The 19,241-nt window shown below is 37.5% G+C and overlaps 1 pseudogene; it reads right to left on the reverse strand.

The window, feature by feature from the left end:
- Positions 1-2,210: 2,210 nt before the first annotated feature.
- On the reverse strand, positions 2,211-5,168 carry LOC114082283 (protocadherin beta-5-like; annotated as a pseudogene).
- Positions 5,169-19,241: the final 14,073 nt, after the last annotated feature.

Genomic DNA, 19,241 nt, shown 5'->3' on the forward strand with positions numbered 1-19,241 from the left:
ATCTGGATCCCTTGCTGGCATCACCTCTCAACCACTCCATTCTGGCAAAAATGCCTTGTGTCATTTGGACTCCGCTATGGCTCTCAGCAATTAAGCAAGATGAAAATAAAATTACTTCATGGTTGAGCACAAGCCAAAATAAGAATATTGTTCAAACCAGGACAATGACCAAAGACCTCCACTTCCTTGCAAATATGAGTGAATGTTGCTTTTTCACCAATTATACTTTCATTTCAGCTTGTTCTCCTCAATTCCTCAATGGAATTTAGTGAAATAGCTAATCATACATTTCTTTCCCATTTTCTTAAAGCGTCTAATCCAGAGCTAACCCTTACTTCCTTAAACCCTCTCCAAATTTCCTATCACAAACTCAAATCCTAGAACTCCTTTATAATAGTACAAAAGTTACCCTGTTACTAAGGTGATCCACAGTTTCTTATTTTCTACAGTTTCCATTGTTACAAAGAGTCAATAACCCCAACTTTATTTTGATAAAGTGTGTTCCTGGTGATTTTTGGTTGTAGGGAATTATAATTTATATTGTCACAAAAAGCAAAATTCAAATTCATATTTTCAGTTTCTAAAACATATCTATAGACAAGATGTGGTTAAAGACAGAGGTTCACTGAAGGAGGTTGGAAAATGTAAGGGAAATAGGAAAGAAAGAATAAGAATGTCTGCATTTTATCCATACAAAAATCAATGAAACTATTGTTAATGGATAATAAATGGACTTTTCAATTTGACAAGAGAAGTACCTGAAATAGCAGTATATTCTATGTGAAGATCATACAATTGAAGTTATTTTTGAATGCAGTACCCAGCAATCATAACAGTAAATTGTCAAAGAAAAAAATGCATGATAAATTACTAATGTTGTTTGTAGGATTGCCATAACCACATACCACAGATGGGTGGCTTAAATCACAGGTATATATTTTCTCACAGTTGTGGAGAATATAAGTCTCAGGTCAAGGTGTTGTCAGGATTTTTAAATTCTGAAGTCTCTCTCATAGATGATGATCTTATTCTGGTGACTTTACACGATCATCTCTGTGTATGCATGTATCTGGTATGTCTTTTCTCCATGCCTAATTTCCTTTTATAATGACACCAGTTTTATTGGTTTAGGGCCTACACAAACCACCTAATACTAATGTAATTCCCTCTTCATAGGCCCTATCTCTAAGCAAGATCATATTCTGAGGTAGTGGGATTTCTGATGTCATATGAAACTGGAAGGGATGGGAGTTCAATTCAACCCAAAACAATTATAAAAATATTAACTAATATTAAGGATAAATGTTGTAAGAGTTTTTTTGGAAGTTTTTAAAATGCTTTCTAATGGGATAAAATTTTAAAAACCAGACAATAGCATGTGAATGACTGGGTACATCTAGATGTTGTGGATAGTGTAAATGGCAAAATCACTTTGGAAAACTATTTGGAAATGTCTACTAAGAGTAAATATGTACCTACAAAATAAGCAGTAATTCCATCCCTTAGTGTCCAACAAAACTGGAAAGTCCAAAGACATTGCAAGAATGTTCAGAGTAGTGTGATTCATAACAGTCAACCCATGCACCAACCCATATATGTGGCTAGATGATATTCAATGAATTTTAATAAACGTTGATAGATTAATACAGTGAAGTAATGAGCAATACAGCAATGAGAATGAAAAGACTAATACAGTGAAGTAATGAGTAATACAGCAATGAGAATGAAAAAGTTAAGCAGAATAATGAATAAATTTCATAAAATATTGAGCAAAAGCAACTATACACAAGGCAGTTCACAGTCTATTATTACATTTATAAAATTCAAAAGGGGCAAAAATAAACTATGCTATGGTGAGGACATATGTCAGTTATACTTGGGTTCCCAGTGATTTTAAGGAGAAATTTGTGTTGAGTGCAATGCAAATGTTTCATTTTCTCAAGTTGCTCGTGGCAATTACATTTGCTATGTGAAAATACATACAGCTGAATATTACATTCACTTTGCTTTCTGCATGCTATATATCAATTTAAAAAGTTTTTCCAAAAAATGTTTGCCAAGGAGGCTTAAGGTTGCAAAATAAGAGTAGATGTTGTTGCATTTTATTATGGTTTCTCACATACTGGACTTGTAATCATATGCATTCATTTGGAAACAAAAAGAATAAAATGAAGTGATTTTTTTTTTCAATTTAACACCTAAAATCCTTGAGTGGGATGAAACAGAATGAGTACCATATAAGGAAAAGTTCCAGTTGAACTTATTAAGCCAGTTACCATGACAAATATACAAAAGACTAAAAATTTAAGGAAAAAAAACAACCCTTAGCATGAATTTGTAATGACAGTGCATAAATGCAATAAAGTAAAAGTGAGTTTTCCAAAGTTGGACAACACCAGCGAACAACTCCACTATGAAGGGAAATCAAAGCTATACTTCAAGGGGGACTTTTCCTCCATGACACACTGTAACTCTTAATCCAGGAAAATTATAGATAAGGGGTAGAAAACACTGCAATATAATCAGATTAATGGAATACAAAACTATTCCTGAAGGTGCCACTTTAATGGGTTGCTTCTCTTGCACTCTTGGGAGATACGTTGTGGAATATGGGCTTCAGGAACTTGAAGTCGCTAGTCCCAGAGTCGCTGGTCAAACAAACCTCATACTGGTAGCTCTGAGACAGTGTCCCAGTGCCACTGACATCCACCAGGTGGCCAGGAAAGTGGCCCTCACGCACAGAGCAGACACCCAGCGGCGCCGCCCTGCGCCTCCTGCACAGCCTCACCACCAAGAACACCAGCACAGAGAAGAGGAAGAGCGACGACACAGAGGCCAAGGCGATAACCAAGTAGACAGTGAGCGAGTTCCCCTGCCCGGCGCCTCCTGCACAGCCTCACCACCAAGAACACCAGCACAGAGAAGAGGAAGAGCGACGACACAGAGGCCAAGGCGATAACCAAGTAGACAGTGAGCGAGTTCCCCTGCCCGGCGCCTCCTGCACAGCCTCACCACCAAGAACACCAGCACAGAGAAGAGGAAGAGCGACGACACAGAGGCCAAGGCGATAACCAAGTAGACAGTGAGCGAGTTCCCCTGCCCGCGCTCGGGCGCCACTTCCGGGAGTGGCAGGTAGGGCTGGGAGAAGCCATCCACCAGCAGCACGTGCAGCGTGACGCTGGCAGACAGCTGAGGCTCGCCATTGTCCTTGACCAGCACCACCAGCCTGTGCCTGGCCGCGTCGCGCTCGCTCAGCAGCCTGGCGGTGCGCACCTCGCCATTGTGCGCCCACACGCCAAATAGCCCGGGCTCCGTGGCCTTGAGCAGCTGGTATGACAGCCAGGCGTTCTGGCCCGAGTCTCCATCCACCGCCACCACCTTGGTGACCAGGTAGCCCTGCTCTGCCGCCCTGGGCACCAGCTCCGTGCAGGGCGCAGAGGCGTTCTGCATTGGGTACAGCACGAAGGGCGAGTTGTCATTGTCGTCCAGCACCACCATGCGCACGAGCGCCTGGCTGCTGAGTGCTGGCGAGCCTTGGTCTGTGGCGCCCACGTGGAACTGGAACGCCTGCAGGGCCTCGAAGTCCAGCGCCCTCAGCGCGAACAGCTGCCCATTGTCTGCGTTGATGGAGACCAGCGAGGCGAGGGGCAGGTGTGGGTCCTCGGTGGGCAGCAGCGAGTAAGTGATCTGGGCATTGGTGCCTGAGTCTCTGTCTGTGGCGCTGACACTGCCTATGTGCAGGGCAGGGCTGTTGTTCTCATGAACTAACAGCTTGTAAGACGTTTGGGAGAAAGCAGGGGCGTTGTCGTTGACATCAGAGACAAAGACAGTTATGCTGTGCTCCGTTTCCAACCTGGGTATTCCCATGTCAGTGACTGTGATGGTGATGTTGTACTCTGCTCTGCTCTCTCTGTCTAGTGGCCCCTCTGTCACCAAGGTATAAAAGTTCTTAAATGTGGGCTTCAAGAGGAAGGGGAGATCGTTTTCTATGGAGCAAACCATCCTACCATTGTCCCCAGAGTCTGGATCAGAAACGCTGAAAATGGCAACTACAGTCTCTGGGGAGTTTTCTGGGATAGAGCTGCTGAGTGTGGACATGGTTAGTTCAGGAGCATTGTCATTCACATCCACCACTTCTATGGCCACTGTGCATTTTCCTGAAAAGCCCCCACTGTCTGTAGCTACAATTTCCACGTTATAATGTTGCCTCGAAATCCAATGCTCTTTGCAGACTAATTTCTCCTGTTATTTGGTCTATTACAAATGGTTGAGAAACTTCATTGCCTTGGAATAGTGTGTATGATACACTCCCATATGTTCCTGCATCTAAATCTTGAGCAGAAACAACAAGAACTAACGAGTTTATGGGACTGTTCTCAGGAACCTGTACCTCATACAGGGACTGTAAAAATTTGGGAGCATTATCATTGATGTCTACTACTTCAATGTATACTGTCATGATCCCAGATCTGGGTGTCACCCCACCATCCAGTGCTGTGAGGGTTAAACTGAGCTCAGAATCTTCCTCCCGGTCCAGGGCTTTCTCCAACACCAGCTCTGGGTATTTTCTGCCATCCCCATGACTATGAGTAACAACACGAAAATTGAAGTTGGGGCTGATTGTGTAGTTCTGAACGCTATTGCTACCCATGTCCAAGTCCTGAGCTGATTTCAAGGGAAATACAGTCCCTGGCTGGGCACTCTCTGGGATTCTAAGGATCATTTCCCTTTCTAGGAACTCTGGAGAATGGTCATTTACATCTGTGAGTTGCACATCAATTTGAAACAATTGCACCGGGTTTTCTAGTAACAGTTGGAAATGCAATATACAGGGTTCTGTCGCCCCACACAGCACCTCCCGGTCTAGTTTTTCCTGTAGAAGCAAATTGCTGGTTTTTTCATCGAGCTGCAAGAGCTGATTGCTGCCTTTGTGATGGATTCTCGCACCCCGAGTGGCCAGCTCCCCCACCCTGAGCCCCAGATCTTTTGCCAGGTTGGCCACTGAGTAGCCACTTTCTGTTTCTTCTGGCATGGAATATCTAATTGCCTCAGAGTCAGTCTCCCACAAAAACAACAGCATAGCAAAGAAAATGACTTGCCTTTTCTGCGGGGATTTTGCTGGAGCAGTCTGCATTGTTCAAATCCGTCCAGAAGGTGCAGTTCCTTCAACTCGGTATACAGTCCACTCAAACGACTTTGTTAAATAATCTTGAGTTAAATATTTCTGTCTGACATGCACTTAGAATGATCCCTTCTCTGAAGATCTGTCCTCTGGAGCTCACCTACAATGCCTCCTTATTTTAGGGAGCTTTCAGAGTTCTGATTCCTGGTTCAATGGCGTCTGAGGCATCCAAGTGCCCAATATCACATTCTTATCCTGCAGCGCCACCAGGCGTCCTTATTTACTATTGCGTATGATATTTGCTATTTTATTCTAAATTCTAATACTGCCTTGTATCAATATCCTTTTAATCACAAATCTCCCTTTGTTGTATCTTCAAGTTATTAGAAGTTCTAAATAAACATTTTCTGAGTGAATGCTCAGTTCAAGAATACTTTTTAAACTAACATATGCCTCCAATCCCCGTGGCTAGGGTGGCTGAAGGAGAAACATTGTATATTTAAAGTCATCTTTGGGAACTTAGGGAGACCCTGTCTCAAAATAAAAAATAAAACTAGGTATACCGTTCAGTGGTTATGTGCCCCTCTGGTCCATCTCTGGTACCAAAAATAAACAAACATAGATGGAATGATGTTAATATTCTCTGTAATAGTAACTTTTGAGTACAAGAAGATACTTTCTTGGTTCATAGATTATAATAAAAAATAATTTGTAGTGGACACATAAAAATTCTAAAGTTTTACAAAATTACTTTAATTTTGAGGCATAATATACTTGAAGAAAAGGCACAAATATAAGTGTACCACGCTGAATTTAAAGTTGGATCCATTCCTATAAATAGAATGTATATTAAAAATAGAGTGCTGCCCAAACTCAGCAAGTTCTCTCCTGCCACTGTCTAATTAGTAAATTTCCCCATATCATAAGCTCTATCCTGAATTCTCCTGTCATAGTTTTTTTTTTCCTTTTTGCTTTTTGTACTCATACAAATGGAGTTATAGTGCGTAACTCTCATGTCTGTCTTCTTTCATTCAACGTATGTTTATAAAATTAATAGGTGGCATATCATTATGATTTATTTCATTCTCACTACTTTACAATAGTTTTGTGTATAAATATAATCGTGATTTTTATGCATTCTTCAGTTCATGAACATCCATCCAGTTTTGAGCCTTTTTTTCAGTAGTATTGTTATGAACATTCTTGTCTTATAATGATCATGTAAATGTAACTATTCTGAATATATTTATATTAGTTGTATTGCTGTGCATCATACGCACACATCTATTTAGTATTAGCAAATACTGTGTAACATTTTTCATAGGTAGTTTTTCCAGTACCAATAAAGTATGAGAGTTCCAGTTGCTCCACATCCTTGTCAACATTCGATGTTGTCATTTCAGTTCTAACCACTCTATTGAGTGTGTGGTGATATCATTTTGTAATTCTGATTTGTATTTCTCTGGTGATTAACAAAATTATTTATGTTCTCACATATTTATTTATATTAGGATATATTCTTGTAAAGTACTTGTTCAAGACTTTTGTCATTTTTCTTATTGGGTCATTAGCATCTTTCCTTTTGTGGTGTGTAGAAGTGTCTTTGATATTCTGGGTGTAGAACCTTTTATATAATATATTACAAATATATTATATATCTTCTCCCAATCTATGTTTTATATTTTAATTTCTATCAATGGTGTCTTTGATCAAAAAAACTAATTTAGTTTAATTTATAAATACTTTTCACTTTTGGTTAGCATTTTTGTGTTCTGTTTAAATCTTTGCATACACAAAGGTGCCGCAGTCTGGCTGGGCACAAATGCCGCAGTCTGGCTGGGCACACAATCACGAGCCACCACACAGCTTGTAGATTCAAACAGCAACTCTTTATTCCCGAACTCACACCGGCACTCTACAAACACGTTCTGGGGAAATCCACATTCTCTGCCCAAATCCACCTCCACTGGGCTTCTCTCTCCAAAATATACTGTCTGAATCCCGTGAGAACTCAAGGGGAACTCAGGCAGCAGGATACGCCCTATTCCCAGGAGGAATAATCTTAAACTTTAAACCTGGAACCTAAACTGGGAACGCCCTAAACACGATTATCTTAAAACCGGGAACACCCTAATCTGCCTTGGTCCTTGAGCAAGGTCACCTACATTCAATGTCGCTGCAACATGTCAGCAACATGGGGTACGCTGGCAAGGAAATTGTCATACCTACTTGGCTAATGGCTCCCAGCATCTCCCCCCTTCTGATTAATTAAACAACAAGCAATGTGGCTTAAGGACCGTGCCTGGTAGGTTGTCCAATTCAACATATGGTTCTTACCCGTCATCGGAAAACTGACCTTTAGGCGTCAGCCTCCTATCTTAGGTTGATACCACTGCAATTGAATCATACCCGTCACTGACTACCGGTCCAGCATACAGCCATACTTGTGGATAGGTCTATGCACCAGTGGGGGGGTGAGGTTCTTTGCCTCACCTCTGTTGGCCCCCAAATTTGGCCTTGGTGCCAGTGGGGGAGTGAGGTTAATGTGGCTTATGGACCGTGCCTGGTAGGTTGTCCAATTCAACATATGGTTCTTACCCGTCATCGGAAAACTGACCTTTAGGCGTCAGCCTCCTGTCTTAGGTTGATACCACTGCAATTGGATCATACCCGTCACTGACTACCGGTCCAGCATAAGCCATTGGCCCCCAAATTTTAGACCATCACTAGCAGAAGGGAGGAGGATACAGAAATGCCACGACACCAAGCCAATTGACGGCTCCTTGGGAAAAAATTGCATCACTGGTGACACCATCAGCAAAGATATGCCAGCATTACCACAATTCGCTGCACCAAACGATAGTTACATAGTCCAGGCAAGTTCTGCAAGCAGTTCAAAGCAGAGGAATCTATCAATATGTCCATTTCCTCCCAAAATCCGTTTCCTCCCAAAGTAAGTTGACTCCTTGATTGAGCATTACTTGTTGAGTTATATTCATTGATGCATCAGTTTATACAGCTTACTGTGATAGCTATCATAGAAGCTGTCTTCACCGGCACTGGGATGGAGATGGGAATTCTGGCAATGATGCTAAAAAGACATTATCCTGAAAAGAATTATTAAATATAATGAAAAGGAAAGGTGAAAGTAAACAAACAGATCTGTTAACCTACTTTAAAAACAATCCTTAACAGCCTTTTACCTAATTTAAACTAGTAAACAAACAGATCTGTTAACCACCTTTAAAAACAATCCTTAACAGCTGTTTACCTAATTTAAATTAAACCATTTAAATCACGTGAATAAAAAAAAATAATAATAATTCGGATCCATTTTTTCATGAGCGCTCCTCATATAAGAAATATGGACATACGCACATACAGACATACAACACAAAACACAAGAGTGTACACAAACGTACAACACATAAGAAAATAGTAAAGGCCTTGTAGCTTTAGGTGAAATCTCCATTGCAATGTTTAAAAACTCCACAGTCAAAAAATAAAACTGATCAGAAAAACATTAACCTAGGTTTGTATGAGCTCAAAAAATAAAAATAGAACCTTATGATGTGGAAAAATGCAATAATAAAATAGCTATTGAAAAAAGCATCCTGGTTAATCACTGTCGCAGATGTAAGAATGGCCAAGCTGGAGTTCTGGATATCAGCTGTTATGGATTTGAGTCAAATCATCTTCTTTTCGATCTGTAGAGACTGTTTTAGTTAATCTCTCTGGAATCCAAATGGGCTGCTGTTCTCCCTGTGGAAAAACACAAACAGACCCCCGACTCCAGACAATCACTGGGTCAGGACCTTTCCATTGTCCTGTTAGAATATCTTTCCAAAGTACTTTAGGCTTATGTACATTTTTTGGATACATATGTCTTTCTGCAGCACTAAGTCCTGATGAATCCAAATTTAAAAAGTTTAGAGTAAAAAGCGTTATTTTAAGTTTATCTTTGGGGGATATATTCCCCTTTCCAATTCCCTCTTTTTGCTTTAATAAGTATGTTTTAATAGTTTGATGAGCTCTTTCAACTATGCCTTGTCCCTGTGGATTGTATGGGATTCCTGTTATATGAGTAATACCAAATGATGAGCAAAATTGTTTAAAAGAGGTAGAGGTATAGCCAGGACCATTATCGGTTTTTAACTGTTTAGGAACGCCCACAGTGGCAAAATTTTGTAAGCAATGAGCTATAACATCTTTAGTTTTTTCTCCGGCATGAAGGGAGCCCATCAAAAATCCAGAAGAAGTATCAACTGTAACGTGTAAATATTTTAATTTTCCAAATTCTGGCAAGTGTGTGACGTCCATCTGCCAAATATGGTTAGGTATCAGTCCTCTAGGATTGACTCCAAGATTAACTTGTGGTAAAAATGTCACACAATTTTGACATTGTTTTATTATATGTCTGGCTTGTTCCTTAGTTATTTTAAAACGCTTTTGTAAAGTATTAGCATTAACATGAAACCTTTTATGAAAATTTGTAGCTTCTTCAAATGTAGAGAAAATATGTATGTCATGTGTAGTTTTATCTGCTAAATCATTGCCTAAACTAAGGGCTCCAGGCAATCCTGTATGTGCCCTAATATGTCCTATGAAGAATGGATCTTTTCTGTCCCAGATTAGACTTTGTATAGTGGAAAACAAAGAGAAAACAGTAGAAGAAGGGGAAATACTACCAGCATCTTCAAGAGATACTATAGCATTAACTACATACTGACTATCAGAAAATAAATTAAATACAGAATCTTTAAACATCAAAAAAGCTTGTAAAACTGCATTAAGCTCTACCTTTTGAGCTGATTGTTTGGGTACTAAAAATGTAAAAGTTTGATCAGGGGTAACTACTGCTGCTGTACCATTATTTGACCCATCAGTGAAAATATTTGGAGCATTCATGATAGGTGTTTTTCTTGTCATTTTAGGAAAAACTACAGGATGCTTAGACCAAAAAGACAACAAAGGATTAGATGGTAAGTGATTATCAAATGAAACATTAGATTTACACATGATTATTGCCCAAGTATTTAACTCATTAGCTAACTCATCAATTTGATCCATAGTATATGGAGTAATAATTTTATTGGGAGAAATTCCAAACACTCCCTTTGCTGCTTTTATTCCTTTGAGTATTAATTGTCCTACAGCCTCAGGATACCTAGTAAGAATAGTGTTAGGAGAATAAGATAAATGTATCCATAATAATGGACCTTCTTGCCAAAATACTCCTGTAGGAATACTTTTTGTTGGTAGTACAATAAATAATAAAGGCAAACTTATATCAATTCTATCCAAATGCATATTTTCCATATATGTTTCAATAATTTTTAATGCCTTTCTTGCTTTAGGAGTTAACATGCGGGGTGAATTTGGATCTGATGGACCTTTTAGAATATCAAATAAAGGTCCCAACTCTCCTGTTGGTATACCTAGATAAGGCCTTATCCAATTTATGTCTCCCAATAACTTTTGAAAGTCGTTAAGTGATTTGAGTTGATCTACTCGTATTTGAATTTTTGGTGGACGGACCATGGTTGAGGATAATAGAACTCCTAAATAATTAATTGGAAAATTTAATTGTACTTTATCTATTGCTATCTCTAGATTATAATTTTTTAATAAGTTTGTAAGTGTGGCATAACATTCCAGCAATATGTTTTTATCTTTATGTGCCAATAATACATCATCCATATAGTGAAATATTTGTAGTTCAGGATTTTGATTTCTAAGTGGCTGGATTGCTTTGTTAACATATATTTGACACATAGTTGGACTGTTAGCCATCCCTTGAGGGAGTACTTTCCATTCATATCTCTGATCAGGACCTTCATGATTTAATGCAGGGATAGTAAATGCAAAATGTGGACTATCCTCGGGATGAATTGGAATTGAAAAAAAAACAATCTTTAATATCTATAGCTAAAACATGCCAGGTTTTTGGCAAAGCAGACAATTGAGGAATCCCTGATTGAGCAGGTCCCATAATAACCATCTCATTATTAATGGCTCTTAAATCTTGCAATAATCTCCATTTACCAGATTTCTTTTTGATGACAAAAATGGGAGTATTATGGGGAGATATGGAAGGTTGTATATGTCCTTCCGCTAATTGTTGTTTGACCAGATCATGGGCTACTTGTGTCTTTTCTTTAGTCAGGGGCCACTGAGGAACCCACACTGGTCTTTCTGATTTCCAAGTAATTTTGATTGTCTCAGTGGCCCTTTCTGAAAATCCAACCCATGTCTGTCTGTTCCTTGATCTATTTGTACTGGTGCTGCTATACCTTGCCCTTGTTTTCCTAATCTTTTTTCTTTCCTAAAGCCTTGTCTAGCCCTAGTAGTGGGCACATTAGGATTGATGTTATTTGTTAACGTCAAACCTAATTGATCTAGGACATCTCGTCCCCATAAATTTATAGGAAGATGATCCAATACATATGGCTGTATAGTTCCTTCACATCCTTCAGGATCCTTCCAATCTAATATCATAGAACTTCTATGGGGATTAGTCGCCACTCCTAGGCCTCGAAGCGTTTGAGTGGCTTGTTGTAATGGCCAATGTTTTGGCCATTCTTGACGAGATATGATGCTAAGGTCAGCTCCTGTGTCCAGTAGCCCATTAAACTCATGACCTTGAATATTTAGTTTTAGCATTGGGCGAGAATCTAAATTTAAAGACAACATAGCCCAATCTACACCTGTGGAGCCTAATCCCCTGGAACCTCTTTCTACACTATGACTAGGAAATTTATTATGTAGGCTGGGTATTATTAACAACTGTGCTATTCTATCTCCAGGTGAAATTACTGATATACCTCTTGGAGAACTAGCTATAATTTTTATTTCACCTACATAATCGGGATCAATTACCCCAGGACTTATCATAAGTCCTTTTAATGTAGATGAACTACGTCCCAGTAATAAGCCTACTGTTCCTTGGGGAAGAGGTCCTTTTACTCCTGTGGGAATGATTTGAACTCCCATCTCTGGAGTTAATACTGCTCTGGCAGAGGCGCAGATGTCCAACCCTGCGCTCCCTCGGGTTTGTCTGATGAGGGATTTAATGGACAATGTGTCCTGGGCACTACCCTGATGGTGTTGCTGGGATCCTCCACTGCCCCGTATATTTGTGGTTGTGGGCCCCGGAGCATTGGGCCCCCCTGTCCGTTTTTTTGGCAATGGAGCCTGATGCCTTTCTCCATGATATCTTGGATAAATACCTGGTCTTTGTCCGTTTTTTGATAAGGGAGTACCTTCTATGGTGGTTTGAGAACGGCATTCATTAGCCCAATGTCTCCCTCTACGGCATCGTGGGCAAATACCCGGTATTCTATTCCTTTGATACCTACTTTTGTTAAACCCTCCTCCTATGGGGCAATTCCTTTTAAAATGTCCTGTTTGTTCACAATCATAGCATGTTTTTGGCCTGGCATCTAAAGCCTGTTGTACTGCAGCTGCCAAGACTTGCCCTTGTTCATTAATATCTCTACATAATTTAATATATGTGTTTAAATCTTCATGTCTCCATGGTCTAATAACCTCTCTGCAGCAACGATTTGCTTGGTCATAAGCCAGCTGTTTTATTAATGGCATTGCTTGTTCTGTATCCCCCAAAATTTTGGCAGCCGTTTGAATTAGCCTATCTACAAAGTCAGCGTAAGGTTCATTAGCTCTCTGTATTACCTTAGATAGCTGACCTTGTAAATCTCCATGTCCTTGTAAAGTCTTCCATGCCCTAACTGCGTCTGCAGCAATTTGTGCATATATAGCAGGATCATATTCAATTTGTTGCCGTTGACCCTCATAAGGTCCTTTTCCTAACAACATATCTAGATTTCTTTGAGGGTAACCGGCTGCTGCATTTCGCCTAGCTGTCTCCGTGCAAAATTCCTCATTGGCAACCTTCCATAACAAATATTGTCCTCCATTTAGTACAGATTTACACATGCTAGCCCAATCTGCTGGCGTCATGTCCAAGTTAGTAATGGACTCAACCATGCTTACCGTGAAGGGAGCTTGGGGACCATAGGTTGTTACAGCCTCCTTTAACTGCTTCACTGTTTTAAAATCTAATGCACGGTGAATTCGCTGCCCTCCTGCCTGTTCAAGTACAGGGCATGCTAATCTTTGAGGTCCTGTCTCAGGATCCCATTTATCAACTACGGGGTTTGAGGGCCACTCAGCTGTCTCCATCGGTGGGGCTGTTGGTTGAATTACGCCCTCTTGTGATAAAACGGAGTTAGTAACAGCCTCCTGTTGTGGCCTTTTTCCTAACAACCCCTTTTCCTTTAAATTTTCTTCCTCTGTCTGACTAGCTCGAGAGACCTTCTCTTTTGCTTGATCTAAAATGTCTTTCTCCATGGTCTGAACCTCTAACAATTTACTTAACATCTTTTCGGTTTGTTTTTTACTAATTTCTAATCTACTATAAAGATAACGCAACCCAATAAGATAGCACAAAACAAAACCGAAACTGAATGAAACAAAAACGGAATAAAAAATCATTGTATCAATTTTCTCTTCCTCAGGGCCGACAAACTTCAAACCTTTAGTCAACCATTTTTTCCAGTTTGCCTGAGAAATTTCTAGGGATAGGCAGCTTGAAACAAAAACAAGATAAATCAAAACAATAACACATTATTTTTTGAATTGGTCACCCATTCTTTCTCTCTTCCTCAAGAGCGAGAAATTTCACTTACCTCTAAGCTTCAGAAGTTCCCCGTAGGGGCCACCAAATGCCGCAGTCTGGCTGGGCACAAATGCCGCAGTCTGGCTGGGCACACAATCACGAGCCACCACACAGCTTGTAGATTCAAACAGCAACTCTTTATTCCCAAACTCACACCAGCCGTCTACAATCACGTTCTGGGGAAATCCACGTTCTCTACCCAAATCCACGTTCTCTGCCCAAATCCACCTCCACTGGGCTTCTATCTCCAAAATATACTGTCTGAATCACGTGAGAACTCAAGGGGAACTCAGGCAGCAGGATACGCCCTATTCCCAGGAGGAATAATCTTAAACCTTAAACCTGGAACCTAAACTGGGAACGCCCTAAACACGATTATCTTAAAACCGGGAACACCCTAATCTGCCTTGGTCCTTGAGCAAGGTCACCTACATTCAATGTCGCTGCAACATGTCAGCAACATGGGGTACGCTGGCAAGGAAATTGTCATACCTACTTGGCTAATGGCTCCCAGCACAAAGGTCTTATTCTTATATATTTTGAAATATTAATTACTGTTTTTCTTCTAAAGCTGTAATCAAACTATTTTTTCAAATGAATCTGGTTAGAGCCAAAAATTTTCTACATACCTTTATACCATTTATTGAAAAGTTAATACATTCAAAATTATTTCAGAATCCTCATTCCTCTTATAAATTAGATTATTTCAGATCTGCTCAAGTATTCAATTTTTTCTGTTTGTTTGTCCTGCAGTACCACATTGCCTTAGTTAATATAGCTTTGTCATGGGTTTTATTATTTGAAAGTAAGGCTTCCTTTTTTAAAAAAAAATAGACTATTTTAAAGAACAGATTTAGAGTCACAGAAAAAAATGATCATAGTGTACAAAGATACACCATGTTGGCAAAAGTTGTTCACAAAATCTACTTTTTATTTCCAAAATGTCTGTAGGATTTTTAATGATGTTTCTTTTTTTACTCCTAATAATGATAATTTGTATTTTTATTGGTTTACTTGATTAATCTAAAGATCTTTAATTTTACTAATAACTATGAATAACCCACTTTAAATTTCACCAATTTTCTCATCTATTTTATTCTTTTCCTTATGTGTATTTTGTATGTATAACTATCTTCATTATTCACATTTGAATTGCTGTTTTTTTCTATCTTCTTGAGATCAAATCTTTCATTATTGATTTTTAGACTTTCTTTTCTAATATGTGCATTTAAGGCTTTACATTTCCTAGTTGTGTTTTTATATGTCAGTTCTTGATAATTTTTTACCCAGTTCAAACTATTTGGAAATATCTGTTGTGATTTCTTCTTTGACTCATGGATGTTATTATTTAATTTTGAAGCATTGGGGGTTTCTTGTCATATTTTAATTTCTGCATTGTTCTGCTGCAGTCAGAAAGCAGAGAGGCTTGTTTTATGATCTAGAATATAGACAATTTTCATATTTTAATTGCATGTAAGAAGAATGTGTGTTTTAGTGTGTTATGTATGTCAGTGTATTTGAATATGATGTTTGTGTGCAGCACTTCAGTGTTCATGTGTCTGTGTTGTCTTCTTATTCTGTTAGGAATGGACAAAGGTATATGAACTCTCACAATATGGTTGTGGTTTGTAGTTAGAGAAATATTCAGTCTTGGATTCCACTTATTTCTGGTATATTTCTTTGCCTTTTTATTATTATGAAACAGCTGTCTTCATCACTAGTGAAGAATCTTAAAGTCTCCTTTGTTTTATATGAATATAGCTATATTAAATATATTTTGGCTAGAGTACTAAACACACTATCCCATTCTTAACTTTCAATCTTTGTTTTCTCTCTTTCTCTCTCACACACATTTATTTGGTAGTATGTGTTTGAGTTGTTCTTAAATATAGTCTGAATATTTTGATTGTTTAATTAAATTACTTAAATCAATTATTATTATATCTTTCAATCCACACTTATCTAACTATGCTTCCATTTGCTTCTAAGGTTTTGTTCTTCTTTTAGATTTTATTATTATTTTTTTATGCACCTTCAGTTACTTTTTGGTTGTTATTTATTATAAGATATAACTGTTATCTACACTATTTCTACTTTCATGAGATAATCCTTGGAACTTTAGAAATCTCTACTCTACACCTGTACCTTGATGTTCTTGCAATTATGAATTTAAATGTCATATATTTAAATGTCATATCCTTTAAGAAATTGCCATGTTAGAGTCTGTAAACAAGTCAGGATGGCGCCTGGCATTTTGCCAGAGGGAGTGGTTTGTGAGGTGGCGCCAGCAAGCCATTAAGTGTGGAGATTCCTTATTGGTTGACTGCTGTATCTAGTTTATGTTAATTTAGATAAGCTGTGTGGAATGTATAAATACCCCTCTGGTCCTACAATAAATGGCTCCCACTCCTGCTGTATCAATCTACACAAGTTGTTCATCACCCCCCAGTTATTTTGCCCAGCCAGCCGGGCTGCGGAACTGCCACAATTGCCTAGAGTAACATTAGATCAATACTTATTTATATTTACTCTTCCTGTCTCTTTCTATTTCTTCCTGTAATTCTGTGATCTGTTTAGGACTCTTTCCTTTTGTTTAATGATTTATACTAAAAGTATTTCTTTTAGTGTAGATATGACTGATTCAGTTTTTATTTGTTTGTATAAAAACATGTTAGAATACCCTGTTTGATGGTTATGTTTTCTGATAATAGAATTCTAGTTTTGGTAAAATTTTCCTTCAGGGTCCTTAAAACATTAATTCTTTGCCTGTTGGTTTCATTGATTTATGTTAAAAAGTTCTTCATTTTACTTATGCTTTTTTAGAAGTAATATGTCGCTTTTGTGTAGTTGCTTTAAAATCTTTTTCATTTTGTCATGAGCAACTTTCCTACAATATGCCTAGTGTACTTTGTTTTTATTTATCCTAATTAGGTTTCTATTAATATATTGAAGGGGAAACACTTTCATCAGTCTTGTCATTTTTTGTTTAAATATTGCTTATTACACACTCTTACTCTCTCTTATCCTAGGATTATGATATGTATGAGTTTTTCATTATATTCCACATGTTACTAATATGCTTTTCTATATTTTTCATTATTTTTCTATTAGTATTTTTATTTTTTTATATCAGCCTAACTGCATACACTGATACTGTATTCCCTTATGTCTATGATATTAAATCATTTAGTTTTGTATGATATTTCTTAGTTATAAAACAAATTTCCATTTTTAAATTTCAATTGTTTGATGAAATTCTCTTTATATCTATTTTCTCTATTGTTCCTTATTTTCAGCACATTAGCCATACTTATTTTAACATGTATGTCAATTAATTCAAATATCTGGATTAGGTTTTTTGCTCGTTTTATCTGTACCATCCAGTTGTGTGTTTATGTGTTTCCCTGTGCACATATACATGCTTATGCATCTACTAATTTTTTACTGAATGTTGGATATTTATGTAAAACATTGTTCAGGATCAAGATGATATTATCTTCCTACAGGAAAAGCTCACTCTTTCTTCTGGTACCTTGACAGAGCCCTACATAAACAAACCATTTTAATCAAAACAGGCACTGGGATCAATCAAGATTCTCTGAAGTCCTGATATCTAGCTCTACAGAGTTTTCAGTGGAGAATTTAGTATATCCTCTATGATTCCTTCCTATGAAATCCCAAACTCTAATATTTGTATAAGCAAGAAAAACTTTACTCTGCTTTTCAAGAATTTTCCACTTAAGTTTTTAGTGTTCACTGAGCTGCTCTGAGTTTGACAAATGCTCTGAGGGGAAACTAGTTCTGAGCTTGAATCCTCCAGTCTTCCAAAGGATACTGAAGTTACTCTGTTCCTAACAAAAAACTGTTGGTTGTTTTCAGATTTACCCAATTTCTTTTGGGGAAAATTGACTGTAGGATTTAGTTCTTCTCCCCAGTAATATTCCTTCTCAAAAATCTTAGCCCATTCAGGTATTATTATATCATATATTTTCTGCTGCTCCACAGAGATGATTTTTGTCTTATGGCCAGTTTTAAAGGTTGTTTTATGCTTCCAGATAATGCATGTAACCTGAAAGTAGAACCCCAGTAAATACATGCATGTTTTAACTTCACACTTTTAAAATATATTTTGTAACTTTTTATCATAAAAGGAGACTTTAATGTGATATGGGCCATATTGACTTCAGTAGAATTTCTGCCCTTCAAATAGCACATGTTAAATGCATTACAGACAACAGCAAAATAATTATAAAAGATGCATTTGTAATACAGGCATTTGAGAAAAAGCATATTGAAATGTGTGTCATTATCAGAATATTAGCCTCCATTCTCTATCCTGGTTTGATAACAGTAAAATTGGTGTATTTTCATTTGGTATGCATGTTGTGAATATTATCTGGATCATTTTCACTACAAAATCCCAGGAACTAAATTTTAAAATGTTGATCTTTTCTACATTCTGGAGCTATCAACTAGCTAGTAAGGAATGATCCAAACTTTATGAATGCACACACGAATGAGATGGGTTCTGTATGATCATCTGTCCAGTCAAATTAGATTCTTGAAAAGTGAAATTAAATTTTCATGATCTTGAGATAGACTGGTGAAAACTTAAACAAGACTTATTACTTTTCATAGAAAAATATTCATTTAAATAAGTGATAATAAATAAGGGAGAAATCAATAATGTTAATTACCATATTTATATCTTGTATATTTGTTTGTATTTAATTCTGGTCTCACATTTAACTCTTCCTCACTTCAACTTTTCAATTAAGTGATGGCTAAAAACTTTGTTTCAAGAATGATTTAAATGTCAGTAATTTTCTTTTTTTTATTATGTCCTCAGAAAAATTATTAATTCAGGGAAAAGCACAAGATTTAATATCCAGTAAAATAATATTTGAGATTTATAAATAAATATTACATTATAAAATAAGCTTTTTAACTGTTCATCTTAAGCCAGAAGTCCTATGAAATTGTCTTATATCCATATACATTTAACCCGTTTGGAATCACACAATCAATTAACTAGGCTTATTTAACAGCTTAGAACTATTATAATTCAGATAAATTCATTACTGTTCAAGCTACCTAAGATCAAAATAATACTTAGTTCATACAAATGTAACTTTGATGTCATTGAAAAATTAAATTTAAATAATATTAAAGAATAAAACTGAAGATAATTAAACATCAAAAAGAAGTTATTATGTTGTTGATAAAGACTGTTCACATCTACAAAGTGCAAAATCTATGATCAGCCAAAAAGAAATAAACAGGACAGCCAAAATGCAGAAGAATTTTCCTGATTTTTGAAAAGCAGGGAGAAACTGCAGAAAAACAGCAAATTCCACTTTATCATCTATTTATAAAGCAAAAGGACAAGGAGATATATGAGGCCCTCAAGAGTCCTGAAAT

The sequence above is a fragment of the Marmota flaviventris genome, chromosome 5, assembly GCF_047511675.1.
Source record: "Marmota flaviventris isolate mMarFla1 chromosome 5, mMarFla1.hap1, whole genome shotgun sequence".
Lineage (NCBI taxonomy): Eukaryota > Metazoa > Chordata > Mammalia > Rodentia > Sciuridae > Marmota > Marmota flaviventris.